Raw genomic sequence first — 16,367 nt, 5'->3', positions numbered from 1 at the left:
TCTGTTGTATTTCCGCAGCTCCCCGTGCTGCTGCTTCGTAGGATACTGCCACGCTGAAAACCTGTTCTAGCATCAGGTCCTTTTTTGAAAGTAGTCGTTTCTGGTTTCCTACACTCTGGAGCCCACAGACAAACTTATCCTGTAAGGTGTCTGCCAGTCCTGCTCCGAACTGGCAGTGCTTCGATAACTTGCGTAGTTCCCTAAGATAGTCAGCATTGCTCTCATCTTTGTGCTGGTTTCTTTTATGGAACTTGAATCTTTCTGCTATCAGCAGTGGTGTAGGGCTTAGGTGTTCCTGTAAGATATGAACAATCTCCTCAAAACTTTTCTCCATTGGTTTAGCTGGGGTAATTAAATTCCGCAATATGCCGTACGCATTCGCACCCATCAGATTTAATAATACCGATGCCCTCTTTCCATCGGCCACCTCATTTGCCTTGCAGTACACTTCGAATCTTTCTACATACGTGGTCCAGTCTTCTACCTCGTTGTCGAAAGCAGTGATACTGCCACTTTTCGGCATCTTGGGCAATTTAAAATGGCGCCTCCCGCGCTTTTGCTTCTTCCCCAATGGAATAAAATGGCGCCTCCCGCGCTTTTGCTTCTTCCCCAAAGGGATAAAATAGCGCCTCCCGCTGTGTTTGTGATTGTGTATGTACAAGTCACTATGATTGTACATGTCACTCTTGGTACATGCCACTGTTTGTACATGTCACTATGTTTGTACATGTCACGGTATGCTCATGTCACTGTGTGGTACATCTTCTTCTCTTCTTAGGCAGTCCCTCGGAACCGAGGATGACTCGCTTCCACATTAAAAATGAGTTCGCAGGTGACTGATAAGTCCAATGTGGGACCTACAGTCTCTGTCACAGGTGGGGCAGACGGTGGTTGAAGGGCCGGGTGGGTGGGGTGCTTGGGTTGACGTGCGCTCCTTGCGCTGCCTGTGCTTGGCTTCCGCTTGCTCCTGGCGAAGAGACTCGAAGTGTTCGGCGCCTTCCCGGATGCTTCTCCTCCACTTTGTGCGGTCTTGGGCCAGGGATTCCCAGGTGTTGATGGGGATGTTACACTTTTTCAAGGAGGCTTTGAGGGTGTCCTTGAAGCATTTCCTCTGCCCACCTGGGGCTCTCTTGCCGTGCCGGAGCTCCGAGTAGAGCGCTTGTTTTGGGAGTCTCGTATCGGGCAAGTGGACAATGTGACCCATCCATCGGAGCTGATCGAGCGTGGTCAAAGCTTCAATGCTGGGGATGTTGGCCTGAGCAAGAACACTGACATTGGTGCGCCTATCCTACCAATGGATTTGCAGGATCTTGCGGAGGCAGCGTTGGTGGTACCTCTCCAGTGCTTTGAGGTGCCTGCTGTACATGGCCCATGTCACTGTGTTTGGACATTTCATTGTATTTGTACATGTCACTGTGTTTGGACATGGCACTGTGTTTGGAAATGTCACTGTGTTTGGACATGTCACTGTTTGGACATGTCAACATGTCACTGTTTGGATGTGTCACTGTGATTCTACCTGTCACTCTATGCACATGTCACTTTGTTTGTACATGTCACTGTGTTTACTACATGTCACTGTAAGCTTATGTCACTTTGTTTGGACTTGTCACTGCGATTGTACATGTCACTGTGTTTGTGCATGTCACACTTTGAATATGTCACTGCTTTGGTACATGACACTGTAAATTTCATTGTTTGTTCTTGTCACTGTGTTGGTACATGTCACTGAATTTGGAAATGTCACTGTTTGAACATGTCACTGTGTTTCTACATGTCACTGTGTTGTATGCTCATGTCACTTTTTTTTGTACATGTCACTGTATTTACAAATGTCACTGTGTTTCTACATGTCACTGTAAGCTCATGTCATTTTGTTTGGACTTGTCACTGCGATTGTACATGTCACTGCTTTGGTACATGTCACTGTGTTTGGACATGTCACTGTGTTTGTACTTGTCACTGTTTGTACATGTCACTCTGTTTGGACATGGCAGTGTGTTTGGACATTTCATTGTTTTTGGACATGTCACTGTACATGTCACTGCTTTGGTACATGTCAATGTTTCTACATGTCACTCTTTGCACATGTCACTGCTTTGATACATGTCACTGTTTTGGTACATGTCACTCTGTTTGGGCATGTCACTGTTTTGGTACATGTCACTGTTTTTGTACATGTCACTCTGTTTGGACATGTCACTGTTTTGGTACATGTCACTGTTTTGGTACATGTCACTGTTTTGGTGCATGTCACTGTTTTGGTACATGTCACTCTGTTTGCAAATGTCACTTTCTTTGGACTTGTCACTGTGATTGTACATGTCACTGTTGACGTAAGAAAATTACTAGACTCTTGGTCTAAACAAAGCTTTAATCAACTGTTTTACAACATGGAGGTCTAGTTGTGTCCTTCACTAGTTCCTGTTAAGAATGTCCTGCGCAAGCTGGGCCCATGCCTGAGTATTTATACTCTCCCTGGACAGCGCCACCCGTAGGCTGCTCAGTATTATTCCATAAGACTTTCTTTCATGAATGACTGATTCATGTCACACTTTGGTACATGTCACTGTTAGGGCATGTCACTGTGTTTGGACATGTCACTGTTAGGGCATGTCACTGTGTTTGGACATGTCACTGTTAGGGCATGTCACTGTGTTTGGACATGTCACTGTGTTTGGACATGTCACTGTGTTTGGACATGTCACTGCATTTGCACATGTCAATGTGTTTCTACTTGTCATTATGTTGGTACATGCCATTCTTTTTGTACATGTCACTGTGTTTGGACATTTCACCATTTGTACATGTCACTGTGTTGGTACATGTCACTGTGTTGGTACATGTCACTGTGATTTGACATGTCACTGTGTTTGCACATGTGATTGTGTATGGACAAGTCACTATGTTTGTACATGTCACTGTGTTGGTACATCTCACTGTGTTGGCAGAAGTTGTTGTGTTTGGTCATGTCATTGTATTTGGACATCGTCATGAATCTTATCATCATGAAGGAATAACTCATGAAATAACACTGGGCGGCCAGCTGGTGGCGCCGTCCAAGGAGTAGAAATACTTGGGCGTGGGCCCAGCTTGCTCAGGATGTTTCTGTAACCAGGAACTAGTGATGTAACTAGAATCTCATGGTTGTGAAACAGTTGATTAAAGCCTTGTTTTATACTCAAACCAAGGGCTCAGTAGTTTTCTTACATCAGACATGTCACTGTTTGGACATGTCACTGTGTTTGCAAATGTCACTGTGTTGGTATATGTCACTGTGTTTCTACATGTCACTGTAAGCTCATGTCACTTTATTTGGACATGTCACTGCGATTGTATATGTCACTGTGTGTGTACGTGTAACTGCTTTGGTACATGACACTGTATTTGTACATTTCACTGTTTGTAGCTGTCACTATGTTTAGATATGTCACTGTGTTTGGACATGTCATTGTATTTGGACATGTCACTGTTTGGACATGTCACTGTGTTTGGACATGTCACTGTGTTTGTACATGTCACTGTTTTTACATGTCACTCTATTTGGACATGTCACTGTGTTTGGCCATGTCACTCGGGTGGTACATGTCCCTGTGTTTGGTCATGTCAATGTGTTTCCACGTGACATTATGTTGGCACATGCCACTGTGTTTGTACATGTCACTGTACATGACACTGTGTTGGTACATGTCACTGTGTTTGTACATGTCGCTGTTTGTACATGTCACTGTGTTTGTACATTTCACTGTGTTTGGACATGTCATTGTATTTCTCCATGTCACTTTGTACATGTCACTGTGTTGGTACATGTCACTGTGTTTGTACATGTCACCATGTTTGGACATGTCCCTGTGTTTGGACATGTCACTGAGCTTGGACATGTCACTGTGTTTGGACATGTTACTGCTTGTCCATGACAATGTGTTGGTACATGTCAGTCTGTTGGTATATGTCACTGTGTCTGGACATGTTACTGTGTTTGTACATTTCACTGTCTTTGGACATGTCATTGTGTTTGTACATGTCACTGTTTGTACATGTCACTGTGTTGGTACATGTCACTGTGTTTGTACATGTCACTGTGTTTGGACATGTCATTGTGTTTGGACATGTCACTCTTTGTACATGTCACTGTGTTCATACCTGTCACTGTGTTTGTACATGTCACTGTTTGTACATGTCTCTGTGTTTGGACATGTCAGTGTGTTTCCACATGTCATTATGTTGGCACATGCCATTGTGTTTGTACATGTCACTGTTTTGGTACATGTCACTGTGTTTGGACATGTCACTGTGTTGGTACATGTCACTGTTTGTACATGTCACTGTTTGTACATGTCACTGTGTTTGTACATGTCACTGTGTTTGGACATGTCACTGTGTTTGTACATGTCACTGTGTTTGTACATGTCACTGTTTGTACATGTCACTGTGTTTGTACATGTCACAATGTTGGTACATGTCACTGTTTGTACATGTCACTGTTTTTGGACATGTCACTGTGTTTGGACATGTCATTTTGTTTTGGACATGGCATTAGCCCAGAAATTCGGCTCCGAGGTTTATCGCGGATGCAAGTCTCTGACCTGCAGTTGCCTAGCGCGCTGGCCATTGAGCTGTGGGCCTGCTCCAACTGCTGGCACGCAGTGCTTGTGTATCCCAGGGGCGCAGTTAGTTCAATGCGTACCCTGGGATCATGTGGGCCACGGGCGGCCAACCATAGCAGGGAATCTCCATTCAGAGATTTGACAGGAAGAGCTGTCAAATCTATGAATACAATTCAGCCACAAAACATAACTAAAACGTCAAATACATTTTTTTTAAATCACATTTTTAAAATAACTATAAATTGCATAAAATAACTATTTCAATCAATAATTTAATTTTTTGAAAAAATTAATTACAGTTTCTAACTGGGCTAAAAATAAACTTACCTTTCTTTAAAATTTAAAAATATTAAACCTGTGGAAAAAATGTTTTAATTTTACTTAATTCACCACTTACCATATTAAAAGCAGGCCTTGCGATTGCTTTTTACATGTGTAACTCCTGGAGACTTACCCTCCCGGAGAAACCTGCAAAAAAACCGGAAGTTCCAGGCGCACGCGCTGCCTCTCCGGCGCACGCGTTCAACCTGTGAACCCCTTCCTTTAAGGGAACGGAAGTTATGGTTTCCCACGCATGCGCAGTGCATGCACGAAACCGGCACTTTCGTTGGGCCTACGGGTGAGTACCCAGCGCGTACTCACCCATGGGGACCCGAAGTTCTGGCCCAATGGCTCTGTGATTGGACATGTCACTGTGTTTATACATGTCACTGTTGACATGATAAAACTCACTACGCACTTGATTTGAGCATAAAGCAAGGCTTTAATCAACTTGTTTCAGAACATGGATGTCTAGTTGTACTTCACTAGTTCCTTGTCTTACAAAATGTCCCGGGCAAGCTGGGCCCATGCCCGAGTATTTACACTCCTTGGACGGCGCCACCAGCTGGCCACCCAGTGTTACTTCATGAGTAGTTTCTTGATGATGATGAGATTTATAACATTCTTCCTGCCTAAAAGATTTGGAAGTCCGACAACTTCCTCTTAACGGATTAGGCTGAACACGAATAGCTGCAGTCTTTTAGATTTTTGTTTATGGCTAGAAGGCATGTCTCCCCAGACTGTGTCTTGGTCCCTGGGCCGCTTGATCCGTACTGGTGGATCGACAGGGCCCATGTTGCTCTGATCGACCCAAGGGAGGCTGGGGAGATCGTGACTCTGGGTGCGGGTCCCCACAAGTGCAGAACTGGCTTCATCCTGTTTGATAGCCGGTGATTGACCGGCGTCCTGGCTTCGGGTGGCCATCCCATGGGGAGCACTCGGCTCCCCGAGTGGATCCAGTGGGGCAGCTAGCAGATCTCTCGATGTCCCAGGTAGGGCGTCATCTTTGGGGGAGCGCAGAGTGTCGGCATCATCCCCGTGGGTCCCTCTATCAGTTGGGTCCATGGAACCGGCTGGACAGGGAGCCAGGTCCCGGAGCAAAACGGTGGACTCCTGGCCATCAGGGTACCGCACGTGCGCATACGTGGGATTGACGTCCGTGAGTTCTAACTTGTCGACGAGAGGATCGTTTTTAGACGATCGGACGAATCTTCGGAGCAGCACGGGGCCGGGAGCTGCCAAACATGATGGTAGAGATGTCCCATGGGTGGAGTGACGCTGGAAGCTGAAGAATCACTCGTGAGGTGTGACATTGGTAGACGTAGAAAGGAGAGACCTGATGGAATGCAACACGTCAGGGAGCATAGTTTCCCACTGCTGGTCTGGTAGGTTGCGTGACCTCAGCGCAAGACGAACAGCATTCCAAATGATAGCGTTGTGTCTCTCAACCTGTCTGTTACCGATGGGATGGTACGGTGTTGTTATACTTGTGGCGATTCCCCGTTGGGAGAGATAACTTATGAGTTCGCTTGACATGAAGGAGGGACCCCGATCAGAGTGGATGAAATTGGCCATACCGCAAAGGGAAAAGACTTGATCAAGGCATTTGATCACTGTGGAAGTAAGCATATTGGGACAGGGGAAAGCAAAGGGAAAGCGTGAATATTCGTCCACCATAGTCAGTAAGTAGGTGTTTTGTGTTGAGGAAGGCAATGGTCCTTTAAAGTCAATGCTGAGTCGCTGCATAGGCTGCATAGCGTGTATGAGCGAGCCATCCGATGGATGGAAGAATTGCGGTTTTAATTCCGCACAGATTCTACAGGTGGAGCAAGTTCTTTTCACATCTTCCATAGAAAATGGGAGATTTTTAGATCGCACAAAGTGCAACATATGGGTAACGCCAGGATGGCATAAGTCAGTATGAAGATCTGCAAGAGTCGAAGTTGACATAGAAGAGCAGAATGTCCGCATGAGGGTATCAGGGGCCTCATTCTCTTTGCCGGGTCGATAATGTATGGTGCATCCAAAGGTGGCCAATTCCATCCTCCAGAGTTGTATTTTGTTATTCTTAATCTTAGTGCGCTTCCGGTTATCCAGCATAAAGGCCACGGAGCGCTGATTGGTTATAAGTGTGAAATGGCGATGAGCGAGAAAATGACTCCATTTACATACAGCTTCGATGATGGCCGTAGCCTCCTTCTCGACAGGAGGATAATGGAACTCGCTACCCTGCAAAGTTCTGGACAGAAATGCAATGGGTCGACCACCTTGATTCAAGGTAGCAGAGATCGCCACATCCGATGCATCGCACTTGACCACAAAAGGAAGATTTTCATCAATGGAACGAAGCGTGGCTTTTTCCAGTTGTCGCTTGAGGAGGTTGAAAGCTGAAATAGCCGTTGCCTCTAATAGAAATGACTTCGCGTGAAGCAGGAGCTGGATCTTGTCGGAGAAGTGGGGTATCCATTTCGCATAATAGGTGAACATGCCGAGTGCTCGATGAAGAGAGCCGAGATTCGTAGGGGGAGGGAGCTCCTGAAGTGGACGAAGTCATTTCGGATCTGGTTTGATGACACCATTGCCCACCCAATAGCCAAGGATGTTGACTGATGGTACTGATTTCACAGATTTGGACTCATTTAAGGTTAAGTTGCGACAACGGAGAACGTCAAAAAATTCCTGGAGGTTGGCATCATGCTCCTTCTGGTCATGACCAGCAATGGTGATATTATCCAGATATGGAAAAGTGTCCGTTAAGTTCTCCTGTTTGACTAGGCTATCCATTGCCCATTGAAAGACGGCCACCCCATTGGTGACCCCAAATGGAAGGCGACAAAATTGGTAAAGCCGACCATTGGCCTCAAAGGCCGTATACTTTTTGTCAGAGCCCTTTAACGGTACTTGATGATATGCGCTCTTTAAATCAAAGGTTGAAAATACCTTGTAGTTAGCAAGGTTATTGACCATGTCATCGATGCGTGGTAGTGGGTAGGCATCCAGGTCGGTATACTGGTTAATAGTTTGCGAGTAATTGATGCAAAGACTTTTCTTGTGTTGCTTCAGAGGATTTTTGACAACGACGACTTGAGCCCGCCAGGAAGATGAACATGGCTCAATGATACCGTCAGCTAGAAGGCGAGAGATTTCTGCCTCGATAAAGGATCGATCATCTTGGCTGAAACGTCGTGATTTAGTGACTATGGGCTTACATCTGGGGAAAGATTGGCAAACAAGGAGGGCTCGTCGAGCGAAGCCGCTGGAAGTGCACAAAACGGTACTTTGGAAATAGTAAGCTTCGGCTTTGACACTCCAAACTCGAAAGTGAGTCTTTTGCGTTGTTTCTGGAAATCCTGTCCCAGGAGCACATCATTGCATAGGTTCTTGAACACCCCGAGCCGGGTGGAGAAATAAGTGCGGCCATTGAGAATAAGGTCGACAAGACAAAAGCCGGAAGAATTGGTGGTCAGTGTTGTCAGAGCCATTGCAATTTCCCTGTCCGAGGGGTAAATATGCAGTTTTAGCTTACTGACAGCCCGTTCACTAATGAAGCTGTCAGAGCTGCATGAGTCGATTAATTCACTCAAAATGTGTCCATTTACCGAAACCTTCGTGGCTGCATGGGACAGACTTTGGGGAAAAACAGCTGTGATGGGAGGAGGGGCAGTTTTACCCTTGACAGCTGTAACGTTAGTAATGGTTCTTGGGGGAGGAGCAGTTTTATAGATTGCAGCTGTAACCTTAGTAGTGGCTCTTGGGGGAGGAGCAGTTTTATAGATAGTAGCTGCAAAACTAACAGGAGCTCTCGACCGGTATACCTTAGAAAAGTGGCCTTTCTTACTAACAGCAGCTCTTGACTGGCATACCTTAGAAAAGTGACCTTTCTTGCTGCATTGATTGCATGTTGTGTTACGAGCAGGACAAAATTTCCTATAATGAAAGGCACCTCCACAGAAGGAACACTTCCTTCCAGATTGCCAAGATGCCGCTAGGGCGGGGTCGTCATCAGCATAGGTTTCTAGGGTAGGGTTGTCGTCAGCTAGGTTGGAGTCATAAACCATGAGGGCTTCCGCCCGAGGCCTATCGAAGGAGTCACTAAAAGTGATAGCAGCAGCCCGTGCACGTGGTGAAAGATAGGTATCTGCATTCCTCTTTGCTAATTCCAGAGAACATGCCTGGTCATAGGCAGCCTGTAACTTGAGGGTTTTATTCTCCAACAGACACTGACGTATGAAGGGAGACGCAATCCCATTAATAAAGGAATCATGAATTAACTCCTCCTGGTACTGCTCAGCTGTAACAGCTTTAAGATTACAATCCTTGCTGAGCCTACAAAGTTTCTGAAGGAATTCTTCAAGTGATTCCCTGGGTTGTTGTCGAGTTGTGGCCAGTAGACGCCGAGCAAAAATTTAATTTGTGGACTCGACATATAGCTGCTGTAGCATTTGGATAGCGGCGTCATAGTCTACACAGTCTTCGATATAATCAAACACATGAGGGGATACATAATTAGCAAGCATTCGTAACTTGTTAGGAACATTCTCACCACACTCCTCAAGGATGTTGCTAAAGGTACGATACCAGTGTTTCCATACCTTAGCGGCTGTAAGTGAATTCGGGTCCAGGTTGAGACGGGCGGGTCTGAGTAGTTTCTCCATGATGGATCGATTACTTGTCTGAGTTCCCTTCTATGGTTTGAGTCGTAGCTGGCTGTTCCCGAAATCACCCAAAGCGTGGAGTCGATATCAAGTTGATTAAATTGGCGTAATAAAATTCACTAAGCACTTGGTTTGAGCATAAAGCAAGGCTTTAATCAACTTGTTTCAGAACATGGAGGTCTAGTTGTACTTCACTAGTTCCTGTCTTACAAAATGTCCCTGGAAAGCTGGGCCCATGCCCGAATATTTATACTCCTTGGACGGCGCCACCATCTGGCCGTCCAGTGTCATTTCATGAGTAGTTTCTTGATGATGATGAGATTTATAACAATTGTGTTTATACATGTCACTGTTTGTACATGTCACTGTGTTGGCACATGTCACTGTTTGTACATGTCACTCTGGACATGTCACTGCGTTTGGACATGTCACTATGTTTGGACATGTCACTGTTTTTATTCATGTCACTGTGTTGGTACATGTCGCTGTGCTACTATATGTCACTGTGTTTGGACATGTCACTGTGTTGGTACATGTCACTGTGTTGGTACATGTCACTGTTTGTACATGTCACAGTGTTTGTACATTGTTATTGTTCACGTATTTTTGTTTGTTCACGGCCTAATGATTGTTCACATCATTTGGATTCTTCAAGTCATTGTGATTGTTCTCCTGATTAGGATTGTTCACCTCATTGTGTTTATTCGTGTCATTTTGAATTTTCACTTCATTTGGTTTGTTCATGTCACTGTGTTGGTACCTCTCACTGTGTTTGGAAATGTCACTGTATTTCTACATGTCAATGTATTTGGACATGTCACTTTATTTGCACTTGGCACTGTGTTTTTACATGTCACTGTCTTTGTACATGTCACCTTGTTTGTACATTTCACTGATTGGACATGTCACTGTGTTTGGAAATGTCACTGTGATTGTACAAGTCACTGGGGGAGAAATTCAGTTGGCTGCGCCACCTGTTAGCGCCTTAAGAGGGCGCTAATTGGGTCGCAAGCCAACTGGCGCCCGGGCGCGGCACTGCCCATGCCTCCCGCTAAATTCCGCGGGACGTTAGTGGTGGCGCTAACTGTTAGCACTGCGCCGCTGCCGATGATGTCATCGGAGTGCGCCGCGCCCCGCTGACGCCCCGGCCGCGATATTCAGCAGCGCCCCCTGATTTACCACTGGACGCTATGTCCGACGGGTTCAGGGGGGCCTACCTGCGGCCGGGGGGGCACAAATTAAAGGCGAGGTGCGGGGCGGCCATTTTTGTTGTTGGCCGCCTGCCAGCACCTGCCTGCGCTCCCGTCCCCGGCCTCCTGAACTGTGTTTGGACATGTCACTGTGTTTGTACATGTCACTGATTGGACATGTCACTGTGTTTGGACATGTCACTGATTGGACATTTCACTGATTGGACATGTCACCGTGTTGGTACATTTCACTGATTGGACATGTCACCGTGTTTGTACATTTCACTGATTGGACATGTCACTGTGTTTGGACATGTCACTGTGTTTGTACATTTCACCGATTGGACATGTCACCGTGTTTGTACATTTCACTGATTGGACATGTCACCGTGTTTGTACATTTCACTGATTGGACATGTCACTGTGTTTGTACATGTCACCGTGTTTGTACATTTCACTGATTGGACATGTCACCGTGTTTGTACATTTCACTGATTGGACATGTCACTGTGTTTGTACATGTCACTGATTGGACATGTCACTGTGTTTGGACATGTCACTGTGTTTGTACATTTCACTGATTGGACATGTCACCGTGTTTGTACATTTCACTGATTGGACATGTCACTGTGTTTGGACATGTCACTGTGTTTGTACATTTCACTGATTGGACATGTCACCGTGTTTGTACATTTCACTGATTGGACATGTCACTGTGTTTGTACATGTCACCGTGTTTGTACATTTCACTGATTGGACATGTCACTGTGTTTGGACATGTCACTGTGTTTGTACATTTCACTGATTGGACATGTCACTGTGTTTGTACATTTCACTGATTGGACATGTCACTGTGTTTGGACATGTCACTGTGTTTGTACATTTCACTGATTGGACATGTCACCGTGTTTGTACATTTCACTGATTGGACATGTCACTGTGTTTGGACATGTCACTGTGTTTGTACATTTCACTGATTGGACATGTCACCGTGTTTGTACATTTCACTGATTGGACATGTCACTGTGTTTGGACATGTCACCGTGTTTGTACATTTCACTGATTGGACATGTCACTGTGTTTGTACATGTCACCGTGTTTGTACATTTCACTGATTGGACATGTCACTGTGTTTGGACATGTCACCGTGTTTGTACATTTCACTGATTGGACATGTCACTGTGTTTGGAAATGTCACTGTGTTTGTACATTTCACTGATTGGACATGTCACTGTGTTTGGACATGTCACCGTGTTTGGACATTTCACTGATTGGACATGTCACTGTGTTTGGACATGTCACCGTGTTTGTACATTTCACCGATTGGACATGTCACTGTGTTTGGACATGTCACCGTGTTTGTACATTTCACTGATTGGACATGTCACTGTGTTTGGAAATGTCACTGTGTTTGGACATGTCACTGTGTTTGGAAATGTCACTGTGTTTGGACATGTCACTGTGTTTGTACATTTCACTGATTGGACATGTCACTGTGTTTGGACATGTCACTGTATTTGTACATTTCACTGATTGGACATGTCACCGTGTTTGTACATTTCACTGATTGGACATGTCACTGTGTTTGGACATGTCACCGTGTTTGTACATTTCACTGATTGGACATGTCACTGTGTTTGTACATGTCACCGTGTTTGTACATTTCACTGATTGGACATGTCACTGTGTTTGGACATGTCACCGTGTTTGTACATTTCACTGATTGGACATGTCACTGTGTTTGGAAATGTCACTGTGTTTGTACATTTCACTGATTGGACATGTCACTGTGTTTGGACATGTCACCGTGTTTGGACATTTCACTGATTGGACATGTCACTGTGTTTGGACATGTCACCGTGTTTGTACATTTCACCGATTGGACATGTCACTGTGTTTGGACATGTCACCGTGTTTGTACATTTCACTGATTGGACATGTCACTGTGTTTGGAAATGTCACTGTGTTTGGACATGTCACTGTGTTTGGAAATGTCACTGTGTTTGGACATGTCACTGTGTTTGTACATTTCACTGATTGGACATGTCACTGTGTTTGGTCATGTCACTCTGTACCTGTCATTGTGTTTGTACATGTCACTGTATTTATACATGTCACTGTATTTATACATGCCACTGTTTGGTCATGTCACTGTGTTTATACATGACACTGTTTTTTTACATTTCACTGCATTTATACATGTCACTGTGTTTGTACATGTCACAGTGTTTGTACATTTTTATTGTGCAGGTACTTTTGTTTGTTCACGGCCTTATGATTGTTCACTTCATTGTGATTTTTCACATCATTTGGATTGTTCTCCTAATTAGGATTGTTCACCTCATTGTGTTTGTTCACGTCATTGTGATTGTTCATCACATTGTGTTTGTTCACGTCATTGTGATTGTTCACATCATTGTGATTGTTCACATCATTGTGATTGTTCACCTCATTGTGTTTGTTCACGTCATTGTGATTGTTCACATCATTGTGATTGTTCACATCATTTGGATTGTTCACGTCATTGTGTTTGTTCAAATCATTGGCCCAGATATTCCGATCGCAGGCCTTCCCCGGGTGGAGGACTGCGATCTGGAAAAATCTGCGCCCTTAGCTGAGGGCTCCCGGGAGGTGCACAGTTCCGCTGCTGGGCATCTCCAAACTACCGGTTCACAGCGTCCCTGGGATCACGTGGGCCATGGGGAGCCAATCAGAGAAGGGAATCTCCCTTCATACATTTGACAGGAAGACCTGTCAAATATATGAATGGAGATCACCCCCAAACATAGTAAAACTTCAAATACATTTTTAAAAAACATCACATTTTTAAAATGACTTGAAATTACATAAATTAACTATTTTAAACAAAAGTTTAAATCTTTGAAAAAAATAATTACATTTTTTAATGGGGCTAAATATAAACTTACCTTTCTTTAACGTATTTTTAATTAATAAATCAGTGGAAATTAAAAAAAAAAAAAATTTTCAAGCTTATCCTGGTAAAAGCTGACCTTACAATTCTTGCGCCTGGTAAAAGCAGGCGTAAGTGTTTTCTGTGGACGGAGGGTCTCCAAAAAATGGAACTTTCCACCCGCAGATGCCATTCTCCAGGGCAGCCGAAGGATCTGTCAAGAGCTTTCTTGACAGATCGGAAATGCTGGTTTCCAGTGCATGGGCAGTGCATGCCTGAAATCGGCATTTCCAATGTCCCTAAGAGTTGGTACACAGCACGTACTCACCCGTAGGGATAGGAATATCCAGCCCAATGTGTTATTGTGTTTGTTCATGTCATTGTGTTTGTTAATATCATTGCTTTAGTTCACCTCAGAGTGATTGTTCACGTCATTGTGTTTGTTCATGATATTGGGATTGTTAATATCATTGCTTTAGTTCACCTCAGAGTGATTGTTCACGTCATTGAGATTGTTGTCATGATTTGGATTGTTCACCTCATTGGGTTTGTTCATGTCATTGTGATTGTTCATGTCATTGTGAGTGTTCATGTCATTTGGATTTTTCACGTCATTTTGATTGTTCACGTTATTGTGTTTGTTCACGGAATTGTGTTTGTTCACGTCATTAGCCCAGAAATTCAGGTCAGGGGCTTCCCGCGGGTGTAAGCCACTGACCTGCACTTACCTAGCGCGCCGGCCGTTGAGCTGTGGGCCCCCGTGGGATTCCGATCCTGGGCCTCCTCCAACTGCCGGCGCGCAGTGCTTGCGTATCCCAGGGGCGCAGTTAGTTCGAAGCGTCCCCTGGGATCACATGGGTCATGGAGAGCCAATGGTAGCAGGGAATTGCCCATTCATAAGTTTGACAGGAAGAGCTGTCAAACCTATAAATACTATAAGCCCCAAAACATCACTAAAACTTCAAATAAATTTTTAAAAAACCATCACATTTTTAAAATAACTATAAATTACATGAAATAACTATTTTAAACAATGGCCCAGAAATTCGGGTCGGAGGCTTCCCGCGGGTGTAAGCCTCCGACCTGCACTTACCTAGCGCGCCGGCTGTTGAGCTGTGGGCCCGTGTGGGATTCCGATCCGGGGCCTGCTCCAGCTACCGGCGCGCAGTGCTTGCGTATCCCGGGGGCGCAGTTAGTTTGATGCGGCCCCTGGGATCACGTGGGCCATGGGGAGCCAAGCGGAGCAGGGAATGCTCCATTCATAAGATTGACAGGAAGGGCTGTCAAAACTTAGAAATACTATGGGCCCCAAAACATCATTAAATTTTCAAATAAATTTTTTAAAAATCACATTTTTTAAATAAACTATAAATTACATGAAATAGCTATTTTAAACAATAATTTAAATTTTAGAAAAAAATAATTTTATTTTCTAACGGGGCTAAAAATAAACTTACCTTGCTTTAAAGTATTTAAAAATAATAAACCTGTGGAAAAAATGTTTTAATTTTAATTAATTCACCACTTACCTTGTAAAAAGCAGGCCTTGCGACTGCTTTTTAAATGTGTAAATTCTGGAGACTTACCCTCCCGGGAAAGCCTGCAAAAAAAACGTAAGTTCGATGCGCACGCGCAGCCTCTCCTGCACACGCGTTCAACCTCTGAACTCCTTCTTTCAGGGGAACAGAAGTGCCGGTTTCCCACGCATGCGCAGCACCCGTGGAGACCCGAACTTCTGGGCCAATGTGTTTGTTCACGGCATTGAAATTGAAGCATCCCCTGGGATCACGTGGGCCATGGAATCACTATTCATAGATTTGACAGGAAGACCTGTCAAATCTATGAAATAGAGATCGGCCCCAAAACATAACTAAAACTTCAAATAAATTTTTTAAAAACATTACATTTTTAAAATAACCATAAAATTACTATTTTAAACAATAATTTAAATTTTTGAAAAAATTAATTACGGTTTTTAATGTGGCTAAAAATAAACTTACCTTTCTTTAAAGTATTTAAAAATAATAAACCTGTGGAAAAAATGTTTTAATTTTACTTAATTCACCACTTACCTTGTTAAAAGCAGGCCTTGCGACTGCTTTTTAAAAGCGTAGCTCCTGGAGACTTACCCCCCCGTAGAAACCTGCAAAAAAAAGTAAGTTCCAGGTGTACGCGCTGCCTCTCCGGCGCACGCGTTCGACCTGTGAACCCCTTCCTTTAAGGGAATGGAAGTGCCGGTTTCCCGCGCATGCACAGTGCATGCACGAAACTGGCACTTTCATTGGGCCTACACGTGAGTACCCCGTGCGTACTCACCCGTGGGGACCCGAATTTCTGGTCCAATTGTGTCTGTTCACATCATTGTGATTGTTCACGTCATTTGGATTGTTGACATCATTTTGTTTGTTTAGTTCATTGTGATTGATCAAGTCATCGTGTTTGTTCATGACATTTATATTGTTCACGTTATTGTGGTTGTTCACATCATGAAATTCGGGTCTCCACGGGTGAGTACGCACGGGGTACTCAGCCGTAGGCCCATGGAAGTGCCGGTTTCCTGCATGCACTGCGTATGCGCGGGAAACCGGCACTTCTGTTCCCCTGAAAGAAGGGGTTGAGAGGTCGAACGCGTGTGCGGGAGAGGCAGCGTGTGTGCATTGAACTTATGTTTTTTTTCAGGTTT

The sequence above is a fragment of the Somniosus microcephalus genome, chromosome 1 (assembly GCF_052327205.1).
Source record: "Somniosus microcephalus isolate GS21.2 chromosome 1, FLI_Smic_1.0, whole genome shotgun sequence".
Classification (NCBI taxonomy): domain Eukaryota; kingdom Metazoa; phylum Chordata; class Chondrichthyes; order Squaliformes; family Somniosidae; genus Somniosus; species Somniosus microcephalus.
The sequence above is the reverse complement of the archived record's forward strand: the minus strand, read 5'-3'. Positions refer to the sequence as shown.